The sequence below is a fragment of the Heteronotia binoei genome, chromosome 3 (assembly GCF_032191835.1).
Source record: "Heteronotia binoei isolate CCM8104 ecotype False Entrance Well chromosome 3, APGP_CSIRO_Hbin_v1, whole genome shotgun sequence".
Classification (NCBI taxonomy): Eukaryota; Metazoa; Chordata; class Lepidosauria; order Squamata; family Gekkonidae; genus Heteronotia; species Heteronotia binoei.
Genome location: NC_083225.1, coordinates 55,284,419 through 55,308,283, shown reverse-complemented (window position 1 = coordinate 55,308,283; position 23,865 = coordinate 55,284,419). Strand labels below are relative to the sequence as shown.

The following is a 23,865-nucleotide window of genomic DNA, read 5'->3' as shown; positions in this document are numbered from 1 at the left end:
CATAGACGATTGGCTCCTTGTGGGAGCTTCAAGGACACAGTTGATGAAGGACATTTCCATCACACTTGCGCTCCTAGCAAACCTGGGCCTCCAGGTCAATCATCAAAAGTCACACCTTACCCCAACTCAAGACATTCAGTTTATTGGGGCTCGTTTGTGCACCACGGACCACAAGGCGTATCTTCCTGTGGACAGGATATCCTCCATTCAGACGCTGGCCACACAAATAATGCAACAACCCAAACAAGCGGCCTTCAACATTCAGCGCATGTTAGGACTTATGGCAGCCACAACGGCAGTTCTGACACACGCAAGACTACGCATGCGAACCCTACAAATCTGGTTCGTCCGCGCGTTTCGACCCCAACACCAATCTCAAGGAACGGTCCTCACTGTTCCGAGCCACATCCTCCCTTCGCTCGAATGGTGGACAGTTCGAGCTCACCTGCTTGCGGGAATGCCCTTTTTACGGCCAAGTCCATCAGCAGTGGTTACAACAGACGCCTCGAGATGGGGCTGGGGAGCTCATCTCGACGTACTCACGGTCCAGGGGCAATGGACACCGTACGAACAGTCGCTCCACATCAATTGCTTAGAGCTTCTAGCTGTTCACAGAGCGTTAAAATCGTTCCTTCCATCTCTTCAAGGCCTACACGTACAGATCGCCTCAGACAATGTGGCGACGGTTTTTTATATAAACAGGCAAGGAGGGACAGCATCCACCCGCCTTTGCAAAAGAGCAATGCACCTGTGGCATTGGAGTATTGCCCATCAGATTCACCTCACTGCGGTACATCTTCCTGGCATACAGAATGTTCAAGCGGACAGACTGAGCAGATATTCCATCAACGACCACGAGTGGTCACTCCACCGGTCATACCTTCTGCCAGTATTCCGGAAATTCGGAACTCCGTCAATAGATGCGTTTGCTGCACCAGACAATGCACAGTGTGCGATCTTTTTTATGAGAGGTCCGCCCTCACAACAGTCTGCAGGGGATGCCTTCATACAGACGTGGACCGGTCCACTACACTTCCTCTTCCCTCCCTTTCCGTTAATAACACGGTGCATACAGAAAATTCAACTGGACAACACAGATTGCATTCTCGTGACGCCATGGTGGCCACGTCAGCCATGGTTCACAACCCTTCTCCTCCTGTCAGAAAGCACTTACCATCACTTCCCTCTGGCACACAACCTCCTGTCCCAACAGAACGGCAGGGTTCTGCACCACGACCCGAACAGACTTCGCCTGACGGCCTGGAGGATATGTTCTCAGACTTTCCTGAAGGAGTAAGACACGTTCTCCTTAATGCAAGGAAACCGTCAACAAGGAAGTCATATTCCATGAAATGGAAAAGGTTTTCCATCTACGCTACCAAGCATAATTTCAGACCCTCCTCGGCTTCCATGCCTCAAATCTTAGCATATACACTGCATTTGTCAGAAAAGGGCCTTACGTACTCCTCTCTGAAGGTGCACCTGGCAGCAATCTCAGCTTTTCACCCGCATGTACAGGGTCGAACTGTCTTCTCACACCCTGCTGCGAAATCCTTCTTAAAGGGAATCTTACATTTGCACCCACCACTACGGCAAATGTATCCTAGCTGGAGTTTGTCACTAGTGCTTAGCCAACTAGTAAAACCACCTTTTGAACCTATGGCTACGATACCACTTCACCTCCTCTCATGGAAAACGGCTCTTTTAGTTACACTCACCTCTGCTAAAAGAGCAAGTGATCTCTGCGCGTTCAGAGCGGACTCGCCTTACACCATGTTTCACCATGATAAGGTGGTGTTACGGCCAGATCCCGCTTTCTTACCGAAGGTGGTCTCCGCATTCCATCTGCATAGAACCACTACCTTACCTGCCTTTTTCCAACGGCCTACGGATAAGGGCCAAGAAGCTCTACACTGTCTAGACGTGAGAAGAGCACTCGCCTACTATATAGATCGAACTGCATCGTTCCGCACAGACTCCAGACTTTTCGTGGCCTACGGCCGCCGTCATAAGGGAAAAAAGATATCTACGCAGAGACTATCAAAGTGGTTGGTTGCTGCTATAGAGCTGTGCTACAAGCTCGCGAAGCAACCAGTTCCATCTGCCATAAGAGCTCATTCTACAAGAGCTTTGTCAACGTCATCTGCCCTTGCCAGGGGTGTATCCATGGAGGACATTTGCGCTGCTGCCGCTTGGTCTTCCTCCTCGACCTTCGCCACGCACTACGCTTTGGACGTTCGTGCTAGGCGGGATGCATCCTTTGGACAGGCAGTTCTTCGCTCCATCTTTGACTAAGAAGCTGGTCCGGGCTTCGTGAGTAGTTACTTACCTTATAGCCTATAATGTGCTGCCTATGTTGCACTAACCTTTGCACTATTTTTTCCTCCAACTCTAGTGCCAGCTTGGTCTTCCTCCTCGACCTTCGCCACGCACTACGTCCAAAGCGTAGTGCGTGGCGAAGGTCGAGGAGGAAGACCAAGCGGCAGCAGCGCAAATGTCCTCCATGGATACACCCCTGGCAAGGGCAGATGACGTTGACAAAGCTCTTGTAGAATGAGCTCTTATTGCAGATGGAACTGGTTGCTTCGCGAGCTTGTAGCACAGCTCTATAGCAGCAACCAACCACTTTGATAGTCTCTGCGTAGATATCTTTTTTCCCTTATGACGGCGGCCGTAGGCCACGAAAAGTCTGGAGTCTGTGCGGAACGATGCAGTTCGATCTATATAGTAGGCGAGTGCTCTTCTCACGTCTAGACAGTGTAGAGCTTCTTGGCCCTTATCCGTAGGCCGTTGGAAAAAGGCAGGTAAGGTAGTGGTTCTATGCAGATGGAATGCGGAGACCACCTTCGGTAAGAAAGCGGGATCTGGCCGTAACACCACCTTATCATGGTGAAACATGGTGTAAGGCGAGTCCGCTCTGAACGCGCAGAGATCACTTGCTCTTTTAGCAGAGGTGAGTGCAACTAAAAGAGCCGTTTTCCATGAGAGGAGGTGAAGTGGTATCGTAGCCATAGGTTCAAAAGGTGGTTTTACTAGTTGGCTAAGCACTAGTGACAAACTCCAGCTAGGATACATTTGCCGTAGTGGTGGGTGCAAATGTAAGATTCCCTTTAAGAAGGATTTCGCAGCAGGGTGTGAGAAGACAGTTCGACCCTGTACATGCGGGTGAAAAGCTGAGATTGCTGCCAGGTGCACCTTCAGAGAGGAGTACGTAAGGCCCTTTTCTGACAAATGCAGTGTATATGCTAAGATTTGAGGCATGGAAGCCGAGGAGGGTCTGAAATTATGCTTGGTAGCGTAGATGGAAAACCTTTTCCATTTCATGGAATATGACTTCCTTGTTGACGGTTTCCTTGCATTAAGGAGAACGTGTCTTACTCCTTCAGGAAAGTCTGAGAACATATCCTCCAGGCCGTCAGGCGAAGTCTGTTCGGGTCGTGGTGCAGAACCCTGCCGTTCTGTTGGGACAGGAGGTTGTGTGCCAGAGGGAAGTGATGGTAAGTGCTTTCTGACAGGAGGAGAAGGGTTGTGAACCATGGCTGACGTGGCCACCATGGCGTCACGAGAATGCAATCTGTGTTGTCCAGTTGAATTTTCTGTATGCACCGTGTTATTAACGGAAAGGGAGGGAAGAGGAAGTGTAGTGGACCGGTCCACGTCTGTATGAAGGCATCCCCTGCAGACTGTTGTGAGGGCGGACCTCTCATAAAAAAGATCGCACACTGTGCATTGTCTGGTGCAGCAAACGCATCTATTGACGGAGTTCCGAATTTCCGGAATACTGGCAGAAGGTATGACCGGTGGAGTGACCACTCGTGGTCGTTGATGGAATATCTGCTCAGTCTGTCCGCTTGAACATTCTGTATGCCAGGAAGATGTACCGCAGTGAGGTGAATCTGATGGGCAATACTCCAATGCCACAGGTGCATTGCTCTTTTGCAAAGGCGGGTGGATGCTGTCCCTCCTTGCCTGTTTATATAAAAAACCGTCGCCACATTGTCTGAGGCGATCTGTACGTGTAGGCCTTGAAGAGATGGAAGGAACGATTTTAACGCTCTGTGAACAGCTAGAAGCTCTAAGCAATTGATGTGGAGCGACTGTTCGTACGGTGTCCATTGCCCCTGGACCGTGAGTACGTCGAGATGAGCTCCCCAGCCCCATCTCGAGGCGTCTGTTGTAACCACTGCTGATGGACTTGGCCGTAAAAAGGGCATTCCCGCAAGCAGGTGAGCTCGAACTGTCCACCATTCGAGCGAAGGGAGGATGTGGCTCGGAACAGTGAGGACCGTTCCTTGAGATTGGTGTTGGGGTCGAAACGCGCGGACGAACCAGATTTGTAGGGTTCGCATGCGTAGTCTTGCGTGTGTCAGAACTGCCGTTGTGGCTGCCATAAGTCCTAACATGCGCTGAATGTTGAAGGCCGCTTGTTTGGGTTGTTGCATTATTTGTGTGGCCAGCGTCTGAATGGAGGATATCCTGTCCACAGGAAGATACGCCTTGTGGTCCGTGGTGCACAAACGAGCCCCAATAAACTGAATGTCTTGAGTTGGGGTAAGGTGTGACTTTTGATGATTGACCTGGAGGCCCAGGTTTGCTAGGAGCGCAAGTGTGATGGAAATGTCCTTCATCAACTGTGTCCTTGAAGCTCCCACAAGGAGCCAATCGTCTATGTATGGGTAGGTTGCAACGCCGCGTTGCCTGAGGTACGCTGCAATAACCGCCATACATTTTGTGAATGTCCGTGGTGCCGTGGAAAGTCCGAAGGGCAGAGCTCGGAACTGGTAGTGGTTGTTGCCAACGGCGAAACGCAGAAACTTCCTGTGGCATTGGTGTATTGTCAGGTGGAAGTATGCGTCCTGTAAATCTACCAGTGCCATCCAGGAGTTTCTGGGGATTAATGGCAGAATCGATTGTAAGGTGATCATTCTGAATTTTCTGTGGCGGATGAATTTGTTTAGGGCTCTTAGATCCAGAATCGGGCGCTGTCCCCCATCCCTTTTCGGGACTAGAAAGTACCTGGAATAAAAACCTGTCCGATGATACTGGACTGGGACAGGCTCTATAGCCGCTTTGGCTGTTAAGGTGTCTATTTCTTCCTGAAGGGAAGGTGATGGGGGAGTGGAAACAAAATGATGTCTTTTTGGTGGTGCTTGGAACTCTATGGAGTAGCCCCTCAAAATAATGTTCAGAACCCATTTGTCTGTGGTTATTTGTTGCCAATTGTCGAGAAATGGAAGAAGCCTGGAGACGTGCTGAAGTGGTAGAGGTAGAAAGTCAAAGAGACTGCTTCGATGAAGATGCAGCCTTTTTAGGTGGTTGTGGTCTCTGCTGTCTCTGGTTAAAGGATTGCTTTGGAGGAGGAGCTTTACGTTTCCAGTATTCAGATTGTCGAGGGGATCTGGAACGTTTGAAGGGGGTTGGTTTCCATGATCTGGGCTTATAGCTCTGTTGTTGTTGTTGCTGTTGGGCTACCCCCAATCTTTTCGCTCGTTTGCGGCTGTCATCCACGGTGGACAGTATATCGTCCGTTGTGGCATTAAAGAGACCTTGGCCATCGAAGGGAAGGTCTTCTATCTTGAATTTTAGATCAGGCTGCAACGAAGAGGATCGAAGCCAAGCATGTCGCCTTAGGGCAATGGAGGCGGCCATCGCCTTGGAAGTGCACCCCACAGAGTGACGGATGGTGTTTATCTGTTGCTTTGAAATCCTGTTGAGCTCCTGAAGTAGCTTGCAGGCTTGTTTCTGGGAGGGCTCAGGCAGGGCAGAGACTAGCGTATTCAGTTGGGAGGAGATATTGTGGGAATACGCGGCGAAGTATGCTAGGTAATTGTTGATCTTGGCAGTTGCCGTCGAGATTGAATACATTTTCCTTCCAAGAGTATCTAACTTCCTGCCTTCCTTCTCAGGGGGTACCGGGTGGCGGGTCTGTTTGGTTTTAGAAGATGAATGCACTATCAGAGAATTCGGTGCTGGATGGCTAAATAAAAATTTCGAATCCGGTGCTTGGATCCTATAAAGGGATTCGATTCGTTTTGAAGTCGGGGGAATGGAGGCTGGGTTGTCCCAAGCTTCTTTGATGGCTTCTAGGTGTACCGGCAGCATCGGCAGAAAGGAACCAGCAGGTAAATCTGAGTGCACCAGGTCGTGTACCACGTCTGTCACCTTGGGTGCATCCGAAGTCAGAGTTACGTTAAGTGCAGAGGCCATATTGGCAATCAAGTCCAGGTATGTCTTTGCCCCTTCGGAAGGTGACAAATCCGCGGGGTTGGCGATATCTGAAGCAGGGGACCCAGGGGACATGGACTGTATCGAATCCGATGATTGAGCTTCGGATTCAGCATCAGAGTCAGGTTCGGGTTCAGGTAGGTCCGGTCTGGTTGGAGTCGTGCTTTTGGGTTCCACTGGAATCGCACCCCTAGGTTTAGAAGTCGAAGTGGAAGGAGTCGGAGACGGCTGTCTCGGTGGTTGCTTGCTCCGTTGGACAGGAGTCGCTTCCTTGGATGGGTTCATGTGATAATCGGTTCGGTACCGAGAATGATGGTATCCGCAGCATGCATGGGATTCGATGGAAGGAGACCTTGAAGCATAATGGCGTCGCCTCGGGGACATGGATGGGGACCGAGATCTCGGGTTGTAGCGATGGCGGTCCCTCCCTCTACTAGGGGATCTCTCCGGGAAACGCGCATGATGGTACCTATATCTCTCCATGCTGGGAGACCTGGCTGGGAACCGATGCGCATCGAAGTACCTGTAAGCATCATGTTTGTGCTGGATGGGATTCGACATATCGCGGAACGATCTAGGATTGATGTGGTGTCGAGTCCACTGTTGCGGGTCTCGAATCGGCTCCAGCGCAGGGTCTAGCATGGATCCATGCGGGGAAGGGGATCGGGACGGAATGGGAATAACTTCTTCCGTCTGCTGGTGCGGCGACTCCGTAGCCGGGGTGGTCACTTCCTGGGTGTCGGATCCGGGAGTGGAAGGCTCGCATTGCGTCTCAGGCTCATTCTGTTGTTCGGAGGATTTTCTCGAGTCCTTCGGAATCTTCGGGTCCTTCGGGTCTGTCGGTTTCCGCGGAGCCTTCGGATCGGACGGTTTTCTCGAATCCTTCTGGCCCTTCGGGTCGGAATGCTTATGTTTCTTAGTGTGCTTCCCGCCCTTTGGTTTAGTCGCCGCGGCCGTTTGTTCTGACGTTCTCGCGCCGTCGCCGGCTTTCGCGGCATCGCCGGACTTATGCTTGCTGGGAGCAATGGCCACTGAAGCTGCCGACCTTGCGCCGTCCCCTTGGGGAGTCAGTAGGGGAGGCGACTTACTTGCTGACGAAGATTGCGACATATCAGGCTGGAGCACAGACTCCATTAAGTGGCTTCTGAGTCTAGCGGCTCTGTTTTTTCGCGCCTGTTTGCAAAATTGAAGGCAGTGCGCACAGGCGTCCACTTTATGGGATTCTCCCAAACAGAACAAGCAAAGCGAATGCCCGTCCGATGTAGGGATTTTCGCCCTACAGCGCGGGGACGGCTGGGCGGGCGTGTGTGACTGCACAGATGACCACTCGAAGATCATCAATTACAGGTGAGTAACCTGTTTATCTTCTTCGTGGTCTCTGTGCAGTCCCACACATGGGTGACTGATAAGCTGATCTGCAAGGCGGTGGGTGCTGGCACTAGAGTTGGAGGAAAAAATAGTGCAAAGGTTAGTGCAACATAGGCAGCACATTATAGGCTATAAGGTAAGTAACTACTCACCAAGCCCGGACCAGCTTCTTAGTCAAAGATGGAGCGAAGAACTGCCTGTCCAAAGGATGCATCCCGCCTAGCACGAACGTCCAAAGCGTAGTGCGTGGCGAAGGTCGAGGAGGAAGACCAAGCGGCAGCAGCGCAAATGTCCTCCATGGATACACCCCTGGCAAGGGCAGATGACGTTGACAAAGCTCTTGTAGAATGAGCTCTTATGGCAGATGGAACTGGTTGCTTCGCGAGCTTGTAGCACAGCTCTATAGCAGCAACCAACCACTTTGATAGTCTCTGCGTAGATATCTTTTTTCCCTTATGACGGCGGCCGTAGGCCACGAAAAGTCTGGAGTCTGTGCGGAACGATGCAGTTCGATCTATATAGTAGGCGAGTGCTCTTCTCACGTCTAGACAGTGTAGAGCTTCTTGGCCCTTATCCGTAGGCCGTTGGAAAAAGGCAGGTAAGGTAGTGGTTCTATGCAGATGGAATGCGGAGACCACCTTCGGTAAGAAAGCGGGATCTGGCCGTAACACCACCTTATCATGGTGAAACATGGTGTAAGGCGAGTCCGCTCTGAACGCGCAGAGATCACTTGCTCTTTTAGCAGAGGTGAGTGCAACTAAAAGAGCCGTTTTCCATGAGAGGAGGTGAAGTGGTATCGTAGCCATAGGTTCAAAAGGTGGTTTTACTAGTTGGCTAAGCACTAGTGACAAACTCCAGCTAGGATACATTTGCCGTAGTGGTGGGTGCAAATGTAAGATTCCCTTTAAGAAGGATTTCGCAGCAGGGTGTGAGAAGACAGTTCGACCCTGTACATGCGGGTGAAAAGCTGAGATTGCTGCCAGGTGCACCTTCAGAGAGGAGTACGTAAGGCCCTTTTCTGACAAATGCAGTGTATATGCTAAGATTTGAGGCATGGAAGCCGAGGAGGGTCTGAAATTATGCTTGGTAGCGTAGATGGAAAACCTTTTCCATTTCATGGAATATGACTTCCTTGTTGACGGTTTCCTTGCATTAAGGAGAACGTGTCTTACTCCTTCAGGAAAGTCTGAGAACATATCCTCCAGGCCGTCAGGCGAAGTCTGTTCGGGTCGTGGTGCAGAACCCTGCCGTTCTGTTGGGACAGGAGGTTGTGTGCCAGAGGGAAGTGATGGTAAGTGCTTTCTGACAGGAGGAGAAGGGTTGTGAACCATGGCTGACGTGGCCACCATGGCGTCACGAGAATGCAATCTGTGTTGTCCAGTTGAATTTTCTGTATGCACCGTGTTATTAACGGAAAGGGAGGGAAGAGGAAGTGTAGTGGACCGGTCCACGTCTGTATGAAGGCATCCCCTGCAGACTGTTGTGAGGGCGGACCTCTCATAAAAAAGATCGCACACTGTGCATTGTCTGGTGCAGCAAACGCATCTATTGACGGAGTTCCGAATTTCCGGAATACTGGCAGAAGGTATGACCGGTGGAGTGACCACTCGTGGTCGTTGATGGAATATCTGCTCAGTCTGTCCGCTTGAACATTCTGTATGCCAGGAAGATGTACCGCAGTGAGGTGAATCTGATGGGCAATACTCCAATGCCACAGGTGCATTGCTCTTTTGCAAAGGCGGGTGGATGCTGTCCCTCCTTGCCTGTTTATATAAAAAACCGTCGCCACATTGTCTGAGGCGATCTGTACGTGTAGGCCTTGAAGAGATGGAAGGAACGATTTTAACGCTCTGTGAACAGCTAGAAGCTCTAAGCAATTGATGTGGAGCGACTGTTCGTACGGTGTCCATTGCCCCTGGACCGTGAGTACGTCGAGATGAGCTCCCCAGCCCCATCTCGAGGCGTCTGTTGTAACCACTGCTGATGGACTTGGCCGTAAAAAGGGCATTCCCGCAAGCAGGTGAGCTCGAACTGTCCACCATTCGAGCGAAGGGAGGATGTGGCTCGGAACAGTGAGGACCGTTCCTTGAGATTGGTGTTGGGGTCGAAACGCGCGGACGAACCAGATTTGTAGGGTTCGCATGCGTAGTCTTGCGTGTGTCAGAACTGCCGTTGTGGCTGCCATAAGTCCTAACATGCGCTGAATGTTGAAGGCCGCTTGTTTGGGTTGTTGCATTATTTGTGTGGCCAGCGTCTGAATGGAGGATATCCTGTCCACAGGAAGATACGCCTTGTGGTCCGTGGTGCACAAACGAGCCCCAATAAACTGAATGTCTTGAGTTGGGGTAAGGTGTGACTTTTGATGATTGACCTGGAGGCCCAGGTTTGCTAGGAGCGCAAGTGTGATGGAAATGTCCTTCATCAACTGTGTCCTTGAAGCTCCCACAAGGAGCCAATCGTCTATGTATGGGTAGGTTGCAACGCCGCGTTGCCTGAGGTACGCTGCAATAACCGCCATACATTTTGTGAATGTCCGTGGTGCCGTGGAAAGTCCGAAGGGCAGAGCTCGGAACTGGTAGTGGTTGTTGCCAACGGCGAAACGCAGAAACTTCCTGTGGCATTGGTGTATTGTCAGGTGGAAGTATGCGTCCTGTAAATCTACCAGTGCCATCCAGGAGTTTCTGGGGATTAATGGCAGAATCGATTGTAAGGTGATCATTCTGAATTTTCTGTGGCGGATGAATTTGTTTAGGGCTCTTAGATCCAGAATCGGGCGCTGTCCCCCATCCCTTTTCGGGACTAGAAAGTACCTGGAATAAAAACCTGTCCGATGATACTGGACTGGGACAGGCTCTATAGCCGCTTTGGCTGTTAAGGTGTCTATTTCTTCCTGAAGGGAAGGTGATGGGGGAGTGGAAACAAAATGATGTCTTTTTGGTGGTGCTTGGAACTCTATGGAGTAGCCCCTCAAAATAATGTTCAGAACCCATTTGTCTGTGGTTATTTGTTGCCAATTGTCGAGAAATGGAAGAAGCCTGGAGACGTGCTGAAGTGGTAGAGGTAGAAAGTCAAAGAGACTGCTTCGATGAAGATGCAGCCTTTTTAGGTGGTTGTGGTCTCTGCTGTCTCTGGTTAAAGGATTGCTTTGGAGGAGGAGCTTTACGTTTCCAGTATTCAGATTGTCGAGGGGATCTGGAACGTTTGAAGGGGGTTGGTTTCCATGATCTGGGCTTATAGCTCTGTTGTTGTTGTTGCTGTTGGGCTACCCCCAATCTTTTCGCTCGTTTGCGGCTGTCATCCACGGTGGACAGTATATCGTCCGTTGTGGCATTAAAGAGACCTTGGCCATCGAAGGGAAGGTCTTCTATCTTGAATTTTAGATCAGGCTGCAACGAAGAGGATCGAAGCCAAGCATGTCGCCTTAGGGCAATGGAGGCGGCCATCGCCTTGGAAGTGCACCCCACAGAGTGACGGATGGTGTTTATCTGTTGCTTTGAAATCCTGTTGAGCTCCTGAAGTAGCTTGCAGGCTTGTTTCTGGGAGGGCTCAGGCAGGGCAGAGACTAGCGTATTCAGTTGGGAGGAGATATTGTGGGAATACGCGGCGAAGTATGCTAGGTAATTGTTGATCTTGGCAGTTGCCGTCGAGATTGAATACATTTTCCTTCCAAGAGTATCTAACTTCCTGCCTTCCTTCTCAGGGGGTACCGGGTGGCGGGTCTGTTTGGTTTTAGAAGATGAATGCACTATCAGAGAATTCGGTGCTGGATGGCTAAATAAAAATTTCGAATCCGGTGCTTGGATCCTATAAAGGGATTCGATTCGTTTTGAAGTCGGGGGAATGGAGGCTGGGTTGTCCCAAGCTTCTTTGATGGCTTCTAGGTGTACCGGCAGCATCGGCAGAAAGGAACCAGCAGGTAAATCTGAGTGCACCAGGTCGTGTACCACGTCTGTCACCTTGGGTGCATCCGAAGTCAGAGTTACGTTAAGTGCAGAGGCCATATTGGCAATCAAGTCCAGGTATGTCTTTGCCCCTTCGGAAGGTGACAAATCCGCGGGGTTGGCGATATCTGAAGCAGGGGACCCAGGGGACATGGACTGTATCGAATCCGATGATTGAGCTTCGGATTCAGCATCAGAGTCAGGTTCGGGTTCAGGTAGGTCCGGTCTGGTTGGAGTCGTGCTTTTGGGTTCCACTGGAATCGCACCCCTAGGTTTAGAAGTCGAAGTGGAAGGAGTCGGAGACGGCTGTCTCGGTGGTTGCTTGCTCCGTTGGACAGGAGTCGCTTCCTTGGATGGGTTCATGTGATAATCGGTTCGGTACCGAGAATGATGGTATCCGCAGCATGCATGGGATTCGATGGAAGGAGACCTTGAAGCATAATGGCGTCGCCTCGGGGACATGGATGGGGACCGAGATCTCGGGTTGTAGCGATGGCGGTCCCTCCCTCTACTAGGGGATCTCTCCGGGAAACGCGCATGATGGTACCTATATCTCTCCATGCTGGGAGACCTGGCTGGGAACCGATGCGCATCGAAGTACCTGTAAGCATCATGTTTGTGCTGGATGGGATTCGACATATCGCGGAACGATCTAGGATTGATGTGGTGTCGAGTCCACTGTTGCGGGTCTCGAATCGGCTCCAGCGCAGGGTCTAGCATGGATCCATGCGGGGAAGGGGATCGGGACGGAATGGGAATAACTTCTTCCGTCTGCTGGTGCGGCGACTCCGTAGCCGGGGTGGTCACTTCCTGGGTGTCGGATCCGGGAGTGGAAGGCTCGCATTGCGTCTCAGGCTCATTCTGTTGTTCGGAGGATTTTCTCGAGTCCTTCGGAATCTTCGGGTCCTTCGGGTCTGTCGGTTTCCGCGGAGCCTTCGGATCGGACGGTTTTCTCGAATCCTTCTGGCCCTTCGGGTCGGAATGCTTATGTTTCTTAGTGTGCTTCCCGCCCTTTGGTTTAGTCGCCGCGGCCGTTTGTTCTGACGTTCTCGCGCCGTCGCCGGCTTTCGCGGCATCGCCGGACTTATGCTTGCTGGGAGCAATGGCCACTGAAGCTGCCGACCTTGCGCCGTCCCCTTGGGGAGTCAGTAGGGGAGGCGACTTACTTGCTGACGAAGATTGCGACATATCAGGCTGGAGCACAGACTCCATTAAGTGGCTTCTGAGTCTAGCGGCTCTGTTTTTTCGCGCCTGTTTGCAAAATTGAAGGCAGTGCGCACAGGCGTCCACTTTATGGGATTCTCCCAAACAGAACAAGCAAAGCGAATGCCCGTCCGATGTAGGGATTTTCGCCCTACAGCGCGGGGACGGCTGGGCGGGCGTGTGTGACTGCACAGATGACCACTCGAAGATCATCAATTACAGGTGAGTAACCTGTTTATCTTCTTCGTGGTCTCTGTGCAGTCCCACACATGGGTGACTGATAAGCTGATCTGCAAGGCGGTGGGTGCTGGCACTAGAGTTGGAGGAAAAAATAGTGCAAAGGTTAGTGCAACATAGGCAGCACATTATAGGCTATAAGGTAAGTAACTACTCACCAAGCCCGGACCAGCTTCTTAGTCAAAGATGGAGCGAAGAACTGCCTGTCCAAAGGATGCATCCCGCCTAGCACGAACGTCCAAAGCGTAGTGCGTGGCGAAGGTCGAGGAGGAAGACCAAGCGGCAGCAGCGCAAATGTCCTCCATGGATACACCCCTGGCAAGGGCAGATGACGTTGACAAAGCTCTTGTAGAATGAGCTCTTATGGCAGATGTAACTGGTTGCTTCGCGAGCTTGTAGCACAGCTCTATAGCAGCAACCAACCACTTTGATAGTCTCTGCGTAGATATCTTTTTTCCCTTATGACGGCGGCCGTAGGCCACGAAAAGTCTGGAGTCTGTGCGGAACGATGCAGTTCGATCTATATAGTAGGCGAGTGCTCTTCTCACGTCTAGACAGTGTAGAGCTTCTTGGCCCTTATCCGTAGGCCGTTGGAAAAAGGCAGGTAAGGTAGTGGTTCTATGCAGATGGAATGCGGAGACCACCTTCGGTAAGAAAGCGGGATCTGGCCGTAACACCACCTTATCATGGTGAAACATGGTGTAAGGCGAGTCCGCTCTGAACGCGCAGAGATCACTTGCTCTTTTAGCAGAGGTGAGTGCAACTAAAAGAGCCGTTTTCCATGAGAGGAGGTGAAGTGGTATCGTAGCCATAGGTTCAAAAGGTGGTTTTACTAGTTGGCTAAGCACTAGTGACAAACTCCAGCTAGGATACATTTGCCGTAGTGGTGGGTGCAAATGTAAGATTCCCTTTAAGAAGGATTTCGCAGCAGGGTGTGAGAAGACAGTTCGACCCTGTACATGCGGGTGAAAAGCTGAGATTGCTGCCAGGTGCACCTTCAGAGAGGAGTACGTAAGGCCCTTTTCTGACAAATGCAGTGTATATGCTAAGATTTGAGGCATGGAAGCCGAGGAGGGTCTGAAATTATGCTTGGTAGCGTAGATGGAAAACCTTTTCCATTTCATGGAATATGACTTCCTTGTTGACGGTTTCCTTGCATTAAGGAGAACGTGTCTTACTCCTTCAGGAAAGTCTGAGAACATATCCTCCAGGCCGTCAGGCGAAGTCTGTTCGGGTCGTGGTGCAGAACCCTGCCGTTCTGTTGGGACAGGAGGTTGTGTGCCAGAGGGAAGTGATGGTAAGTGCTTTCTGACAGGAGGAGAAGGGTTGTGAACCATGGCTGACGTGGCCACCATGGCGTCACGAGAATGCAATCTGTGTTGTCCAGTTGAATTTTCTGTATGCACCGTGTTATTAACGGAAAGGGAGGGAAGAGGAAGTGTAGTGGACCGGTCCACGTCTGTATGAAGGCATCCCCTGCAGACTGTTGTGAGGGCGGACCTCTCATAAAAAAGATCGCACACTGTGCATTGTCTGGTGCAGCAAACGCATCTATTGACGGAGTTCCGAATTTCCGGAATACTGGCAGAAGGTATGACCGGTGGAGTGACCACTCGTGGTCGTTGATGGAATATCTGCTCAGTCTGTCCGCTTGAACATTCTGTATGCCAGGAAGATGTACCGCAGTGAGGTGAATCTGATGGGCAATACTCCAATGCCACAGGTGCATTGCTCTTTTGCAAAGGCGGGTGGATGCTGTCCCTCCTTGCCTGTTTATATAAAAAACCGTCGCCACATTGTCTGAGGCGATCTGTACGTGTAGGCCTTGAAGAGATGGAAGGAACGATTTTAACGCTCTGTGAACAGCTAGAAGCTCTAAGCAATTGATGTGGAGCGACTGTTCGTACGGTGTCCATTGCCCCTGGACCGTGAGTACGTCGAGATGAGCTCCCCAGCCCCATCTCGAGGCGTCTGTTGTAACCACTGCTGATGGACTTGGCCGTAAAAAGGGCATTCCCGCAAGCAGGTGAGCTCGAACTGTCCACCATTCGAGCGAAGGGAGGATGTGGCTCGGAACAGTGAGGACCGTTCCTTGAGATTGGTGTTGGGGTCGAAACGCGCGGACGAACCAGATTTGTAGGGTTCGCATGCGTAGTCTTGCGTGTGTCAGAACTGCCGTTGTGGCTGCCATAAGTCCTAACATGCGCTGAATGTTGAAGGCCGCTTGTTTGGGTTGTTGCATTATTTGTGTGGCCAGCGTCTGAATGGAGGATATCCTGTCCACAGGAAGATACGCCTTGTGGTCCGTGGTGCACAAACGAGCCCCAATAAACTGAATGTCTTGAGTTGGGGTAAGGTGTGACTTTTGATGATTGACCTGGAGGCCCAGGTTTGCTAGGAGCGCAAGTGTGATGGAAATGTCCTTCATCAACTGTGTCCTTGAAGCTCCCACAAGGAGCCAATCGTCTATGTATGGGTAGGTTGCAACGCCGCGTTGCCTGAGGTACGCTGCAATAACCGCCATACATTTTGTGAATGTCCGTGGTGCCGTGGAAAGTCCGAAGGGCAGAGCTCGGAACTGGTAGTGGTTGTTGCCAACGGCGAAACGCAGAAACTTCCTGTGGCATTGGTGTATTGTCAGGTGGAAGTATGCGTCCTGTAAATCTACCAGTGCCATCCAGGAGTTTCTGGGGATTAATGGCAGAATCGATTGTAAGGTGATCATTCTGAATTTTCTGTGGCGGATGAATTTGTTTAGGGCTCTTAGATCCAGAATCGGGCGCTGTCCCCCATCCCTTTTCGGGACTAGAAAGTACCTGGAATAAAAACCTGTCCGATGATACTGGACTGGGACAGGCTCTATAGCCGCTTTGGCTGTTAAGGTGTCTATTTCTTCCTGAAGGGAAGGTGATGGGGGAGTGGAAACAAAATGATGTCTTTTTGGTGGTGCTTGGAACTCTATGGAGTAGCCCCTCAAAATAATGTTCAGAACCCATTTGTCTGTGGTTATTTGTTGCCAATTGTCGAGAAATGGAAGAAGCCTGGAGACGTGCTGAAGTGGTAGAGGTAGAAAGTCAAAGAGACTGCTTCGATGAAGATGCAGCCTTTTTAGGTGGTTGTGGTCTCTGCTGTCTCTGGTTAAAGGATTGCTTTGGAGGAGGAGCTTTACGTTTCCAGTATTCAGATTGTCGAGGGGATCTGGAACGTTTGAAGGGGGTTGGTTTCCATGATCTGGGCTTATAGCTCTGTTGTTGTTGTTGCTGTTGGGCTACCCCCAATCTTTTCGCTCGTTTGCGGCTGTCATCCACGGTGGACAGTATATCGTCCGTTGTGGCATTAAAGAGACCTTGGCCATCGAAGGGAAGGTCTTCTATCTTGAATTTTAGATCAGGCTGCAACGAAGAGGATCGAAGCCAAGCATGTCGCCTTAGGGCAATGGAGGCGGCCATCGCCTTGGAAGTGCACCCCACAGAGTGACGGATGGTGTTTATCTGTTGCTTTGAAATCCTGTTGAGCTCCTGAAGTAGCTTGCAGGCTTGTTTCTGGGAGGGCTCAGGCAGGGCAGAGACTAGCGTATTCAGTTGGGAGGAGATATTGTGGGAATACGCGGCGAAGTATGCTAGGTAATTGTTGATCTTGGCAGTTGCCGTCGAGATTGAATACATTTTCCTTCCAAGAGTATCTAACTTCCTGCCTTCCTTCTCAGGGGGTACCGGGTGGCGGGTCTGTTTGGTTTTAGAAGATGAATGCACTATCAGAGAATTCGGTGCTGGATGGCTAAATAAAAATTTCGAATCCGGTGCTTGGATCCTATAAAGGGATTCGATTCGTTTTGAAGTCGGGGGAATGGAGGCTGGGTTGTCCCAAGCTTCTTTGATGGCTTCTAGGTGTACCGGCAGCATCGGCAGAAAGGAACCAGCAGGTAAATCTGAGTGCACCAGGTCGTGTACCACGTCTGTCACCTTGGGTGCATCCGAAGTCAGAGTTACGTTAAGTGCAGAGGCCATATTGGCAATCAAGTCCAGGTATGTCTTTGCCCCTTCGGAAGGTGACAAATCCGCGGGCTTGGCGATATCTGAAGCAGGGGACCCAGGGGACATGGACTGTATCGAATCCGATGATTGAGCTTCGGATTCAGCATCAGAGTCAGGTTCGGGTTCAGGTAGGTCCGGTCTGGTTGGAGTCGTGCTTTTGGGTTCCACTGGAATCGCACCCCTAGGTTTAGAAGTCGAAGTGGAAGGAGTCGGAGACGGCTGTCTCGGTGGTTGCTTGCTCCGTTGGACAGGAGTCGCTTCCTTGGATGGGTTCATGTGATAATCGGTTCGGTACCGAGAATGATGGTATCCGCAGCATGCATGGGATTCGATGGAAGGAGACCTTGAAGCATAATGGCGTCGCCTCGGGGACATGGATGGGGACCGAGATCTCGGGTTGTAGCGATGGCGGTCCCTCCCTCTACTAGGGGATCTCTCCGGGAAACGCGCATGATGGTACCTATATCTCTCCATGCTGGGAGACCTGGCTGGGAACCGATGCGCATCGAAGTACCTGTAAGCATCATGTTTGTGCTGGATGGGATTCGACATATCGCGGAACGATCTAGGATTGATGTGGTGTCGAGTCCACTGTTGCGGGTCTCGAATCGGCTCCAGCGCAGGGTCTAGCATGGATCCATGCGGGGAAGGGGATCGGGACGGAATGGGAATAACTTCTTCCGTCTGCTGGTGCGGCGACTCCGTAGCCGGGGTGGTCACTTCCTGGGTGTCGGATCCGGGAGTGGAAGGCTCGCATTGCGTCTCAGGCTCATTCTGTTGTTCGGAGGATTTTCTCGAGTCCTTCGGAATCTTCGGGTCCTTCGGGTCTGTCGGTTTCCGCGGAGCCTTCGGATCGGACGGTTTTCTCGAATCCTTCTGGCCCTTCGGGTCGGAATGCTTATGTTTCTTAGTGTGCTTCCCGCCCTTTGGTTTAGTCGCCGCGGCCGTTTGTTCTGACGTTCTCGCGCCGTCGCCGGCTTTCGCGGCATCGCCGGACTTATGCTTGCTGGGAGCAATGGCCACTGAAGCTGCCGACCTTGCGCCGTCCCCTTGGGGAGTCAGTAGGGGAGGCGACTTACTTGCTGACGAAGATTGCGACATATCAGGCTGGAGCACAGACTCCATTAAGTGGCTTCTGAGTCTAGCGGCTCTGTTTTTTCGCGCCTGTTTGCAAAATTGAAGGCAGTGCGCACAGGCGTCCACTTTATGGGATTCTCCCAAACAGAACAAGCAAAGCGAATGCCCGTCCGATGTAGGGATTTTCGCCCTACAGCGCGAGCACCTTTTGAAAGTTATTTTACTGTCCCTTCCTTCCATACGCCCGGGGGGGGGGGGGTGGGGGTGGGGGAAGGGAGGTCTGAGGAAAAAGCGCAACGAGGTAGGACTATCCCGGGCGGCGGTTGGAAAGATGTGTGGGACTGCACAGAGACCACGAAGAAGATAAACAGGTTACTCACCTGTAATTGATGATCTTCGAGTGGTCATCTGTGCAGTCACACACGCCCGCCCAGCCGTCCCCGCTGCTGGCTACTTGTCTTATATATCCGCGCTCCTATTATGTCAGCGGCGGGGAAAGAAACTGAGTGGGTTGGGCGCCTCCCTCGCGCTACAGGCATGCGCAGTGGATGCCTGCTCCCCAGAGCGGGAGGGAGTGCGCGCCAAAAATAACGCCTAGGCTAGCTATTTAAAATCTCCGAGGTAGGGTTCGTCCTGATAGGAAAACCCATGTGTGGGACTGCACAGATGACCACTCGAAGATCATCAATTACAGGTGAGTAACCTGTTTTTCTAGTCTCTGAAAAAAGTTGCTTCTCAGGGCCATAGCCAGGATTTTATGTTTGGTGGGACCCACAGCAGCATTTTTGTTTGGGGGGGCAGGGGGACACCTGGTTCAACCCTAAACACTTTATCTGCTTCTCAAGTAAAGTGACAGCCCCCCCACCTCCTTTGTCTAACTCACTAAACCTTCCAGGGGGATCCTGTTAAAGTAGGCTTCTCCCCCCCCGCCGTGCCAATCTGAAGCCCCTCCCTCCTGGTCTCTCTGACCAGACAAAAGTGAAGCCTCCTTCCCACCCTCCCAGAAGGAACTGCCCCCCTTGGATTGGAAGACCTCCACTGCCTCTGGCCACCAAGGATCCAGCTAGCAGGGGCTTGCTTCTGTTCCAAGGAGGGCTTCCTGCCTCAGCACCCCAGCACTTGGGGGGGGGGTCTCTCTCTTTCCCAGTGCTCTTCTGTGCCGCCATGGTGAGGTTATCCCAGGAGTGAGTCCCATTCCTAGGCCATGAGCACTGGGGAGGATCAGCAGCCACAGGAGCTGCAGGGGCCCAGTCACAGCATCCTGCACTTGTCCAGAGTGGCTGTAAGCAAAGGGAGCAGATTGGAGGCCCTGTATGGAGGGGCCATACAGATGGAAGGAGTGGGGTTGAATGGAGTGGCCTGGCCTCCTCGGGCCCCACTGCAGCTATGTGCCCAATGCTTCCCCAAGCAGCAGTAGCACCAAAAAGAAGTGGAAGGGGACTCTAGAGGTAAAAGCCAAACTGGAATAGAGGTCTGGTGGCACCTAGCTTTATCATTGCCACAATGGATGTGCCATTCCTGGTGACTCTAATCCCTTTAGACTAACTGCAAATCATGTGAGGACTGTCACACATTTATTGCAAGTACTGGCCATTCCAGTTCAAGATACTCAGCATGCACATCTCTGACTGGAAGCACACTTTAAAGGGGGCAAAAAACAGGCCAGATCATCTTCAGAGATTCTGAAAGAATCAAATGGATTACGTGGATTTCTCATTTGGAGAAATGATTAAGGCTAATTTTGCTTTTTTAGCTCAGTTTCTCTATATGAGTCAGGCAACAGTCAGACTCCTTATGTATTTATATTGAGTCACTTTCCTAGGAGGAAGAGGGGGAATTTCATGTAAATTTGATAACTGAGCAAGTAAATTATTCATACAACAGAATGGCCAAATAAGATGCCTTATTTCAAGCTAACGGTTAAAACATACTAGATGGCATACGATTTCCATGAGCCCTCACCCTCAATTATTTAATTATTTTACCCAATTTCACAGCTTTGGTCATATTTTTATGCATGTGAGAACTGCTGGAGTAGTTCACTGTAGCCTAATTTGAACAGAAAGAGTGAAGAGTAATTGTAGATGGAAAGTGTGCCTGATACAACAGCCCCATCAGATCAGACCAAGGGTCCAACTAGTCCAGCATTCTGTTTCCTGCAGTAGGCAGTTGAATGCTTCCTCCAAAATCCACATACTGGGGATGAAGGCAACAGCTTTCCCTTGCAGTTTTCCCTCTAGCAACATCTCTTCAAAGGAATAAAAAGGTAAAGATAGTCCCCTGTGCAAGCACGTCATTTCCGACTCTGGAGTGATGTCGCATCACAACGTTTTCACGGCAGACTTTTTTAGGGGGTGGTTTGCCATTGCCTTCCCCAGTAATCTACACTTCCCTCACCCCCCAGCAAGCTGGCTACTCATTTTACCAACCTCGGGAGGATGGAAGGCAGAGTCAACCTTGAGCCGGCTACTTGAACCCAGCTTCCGCCGGGATCAAACTCAGGTTATGAGCAGAGAGCTCAGACTGCAGTACTACAGCTTTACCACACTGCCATGGGGCTGCTTCTTCAGAGGAATACTCCCTCTGAAAAAAGGAGGTTCTATTTAGCAGGCATGTTTACTAGTCACTGATGAACCTATGTTCCACGAATTTGCCTAAATCCCTTTAAAACTATCAAAGCCAACCATAACTACATCTTGCCCAGTAAATTCCAAATATCAATTGTGTACTGCGTGAAGACATACTGCCTTTATCTGCCCTACCAATTAATTTGTGTAAGCCAAAGTTCTCTCATATTATGGAGTGGAATCTATTTGAGATCCCATGGCAGAGCCATTCAGGAATCTGTGGAGACTTGTAATTTTTATGATTTGAACTTATTTGGAGGTTTGGAGCAGCTATGGTGTACCCTTGACAAAAGAACAGTGCACTCCTAACTGGGATGGTTGTCCTCTTCCACCAAGCATGCAGCTTCAGGAGGGATACACATGAAGCAGTGAGGGAGGGCACAGCCAAATCTACCCTGGCAATCAATGAGGTGACAGATGTCACAGTCAGATCACCCTCATATCCAAGACCTGTCATTTTTATGATTGTTCCACATCTTACTTCAATAGCTATTACTGCTATAAAAACAAAGATATCATGCTTCACAGTTTCTAGGATGGTTCTCCCACACAATCTAAAATTGATTGATTTCCCTCTTATATAAGAATTCTGGATCACTCAGTTAAATTGGTTGGCGCAGATGAACCTATCTGCATGGCCAAAAGGAAGTTCTACAAGATCTGATGATGGCAACAAATGGTCCGACTCCTGCTGAAGGATTTTTCATGGAGGATAGATTTACCAGCAGCTATTAGCCAGGATTATGAATTAGCTCAGGTTGAGTCCACAATAATATGTCCAATTGCTTCAGGCAACATACCCTGAAAGAACTGCAGTACCACATAGTTCAGGGGTCCCTGACCTTTTTGAGCCTGTAGATACCTTTGGAATTCTGCAGCAGGAGGTAGAGCCAGCCACAAGATGTCAAGGAGTGAGGTTATGCATAAACTGAACACTAACTTCAGCATTTCAGGCAGAAGCTCTGCTTAACAAAATGCCTTTTTAAATGAACATATTTCAAAATATTTTCTTGCTCATCTTCAGTCACGCAGTAAAGGTATTTCTGCTGGGATGGCAACTGCTGTTAAACTGCATAGCCAATCTCCCATGGTAAAACAGAAGACCAGCTTGGAAAAATGCCCACCTGGCCCCCACCCTCTAAAAACAGTTCACAGACACCAAGAATGGTGTTGACAGGTGCCCTCCATTCTTGGGCACCACACTGGGGACCTCTGATATACTTCCCAAGACCTCCCTCCTCAAAATGGCGCAAAGTTTCTTCTTTCTGTCCTTAGGGTCCCTGTAAGTTTTTAATTCCAGCCAAAAACTTCCCTTAACCCCACAGAAGCTGGACTGCAAATTGACAGTTTTGCTCACTGAAAAACTGGAGTAACTATCAATATTCCATGCCATCCCCTACCAGCTCAGCCAAACTGCATCTGAGACTTTACCTACTCAAAACACAATACTGTGCAGATACCTAAAGGCACCTCTACCTTCAGGTACTTGGTTTTGATAGACAAATAGCAGGCAGAGACGATCCCCTTAAGCTTTCTATATGCTACTGGCTGGTAAATTTTTTTTTATACTTAAATTTTTATTAATTTTTAAAAAAAAACATTTACAAACATCATAAACATCAAAACAAATAAATACATTGAATATACACAAAACAATATTAATATTAATAAGAGCACTCTTACAGTCTTATATTTGTTCATTATTATGCATTTACCGTCCATATTTCAGATAAGTTGTGTTTTACTGTTCAATATTATATTTTTAAATTTAAAAAGTTTCAATAATACGAAAAGTTAATGTATTTTTTTGGTATACATCGTTCAAATTCTGCTTCTAAATTAATATAATTTAAAAAGGGAGCCATTTTTCAATAAAATTGTTGTCTTTCTGAGGTAAGTCATTTACCCTTATTTGTATGGCTAGTTTATCTAATGCCACTATTTACTGGCTGGTAATTTCAGTGGAGTTTGATCTAACAGCAAGACAGTTCTGCTTTTGCCAAATATCCAACAAAAGTATGATTTAAAAAAAAACCTCACGGCAGCTGTTAAAGACTACTGAAAATTTTAAAAGCCTGCCTTCATCACTCTGTTGCTTGCCTTGGAGTTGTTTTGCTTTAGCCATTTTACTCTTTTGCACGAAATCTGGAAACAATATGAATATGGAGGAGCCTGCATGACAAAACAAGTTTTTGAAAGTTTCTTAATATGACGAATATTTGGAAAGTTTCTGAATATGACAATCCACTTCCCTCCCTCAGAGGCAAGACTTTCCCTCCATTTTTCTTTCCCTTTACTGAGTCATCCTAGTTATGCCTTCTTCTTTGCTGAACAACTCTGGCTGTTGGCTTAGCCCATGAACCTGAGAGAAGGATCATGAGCCTGCTTTAACTTAACTTAAATGGCATTTGAGATGTTTTGAAATCCAAAACTAACAAAAATATTTTATTTAACACAGAGGGGAAAGATCAGGTGAAATCAGGGGATGAAATTTCTGAGTTAGACCCTGTACATGCACAGACTTTAGTTTTTCTGTTTCAGGATAATGAGAGTTTCTTAAGCTTTTCACAATGAGTTGAACTTTTTGTTGACTGTCTTTTGTTCCATTGTTCTTCCCAAACACTTCGGTATACTTTCTTTGAGTATTCTCTTTTTCGGTTTCCAGAAGGCTGGTATACTCTTTCCAGGACCCAAACCCCTTCTCTTGAAACACCAGTACTCGTCTTGAGTTTTTAATTCACTCTTAAGGTCTCCAAAGTCAGTTTCTAAGCACACCAGATTAGGGATCTCTACAGAGCTAGCTCCCTGTTTGACTGAATAAAGAATTTTCTTCTCTCTCTCTCTAGAAAATCTATCCCCTTTCCTTGGCCTGAATGGGAGTCTCTAACATCCCACTAGTCCTTGCCAACTTTCCCTAGTTCTCCTGCCTGTGTTAAACTGCTCTCAGTCAGGGTTGAATTCTGAATGAAATCTCCCCAGCATCCAGTACTCTGCTCAGCTGATGCTAATCAATCAGATCTCTTAGAGTAGCCTGTCACTCAAGGCTCTTGGGCTCTGTGAAGAATTAATCTTTCACAGTATTTTACTTGTTTGTGTAGCCTTTCTAAGGTTTTAAAAATGCAGTTCCATCACAGTCTTTAAAAATGATACACT

The 23,865-nt window shown here is 49.5% G+C and overlaps 2 protein-coding genes across 4 annotated transcripts in view; one reads left to right on the top strand and one right to left on the bottom strand.

Moving 5' to 3' along the window:
• TMEM131 (transmembrane protein 131) overlaps window positions 1–23,835 on the top strand; it is a 271,084-nt gene extending 247,249 nt beyond the window's left edge. The window contains exon 42 of the transcript XR_009555179.1: window positions 23,821–23,835. The gene's annotated coding sequence lies outside the window, so the exon portion shown is untranslated. The remainder of the gene's footprint in view (window positions 1–23,820) is intronic.
• The window catches only part of INPP4A (inositol polyphosphate-4-phosphatase type I A), a 134,789-nt gene that overhangs the window by 105,085 nt on the left and 5,839 nt on the right, over window positions 1–23,865 (bottom strand). The gene's annotated exons all lie outside the window — the stretch shown is intronic.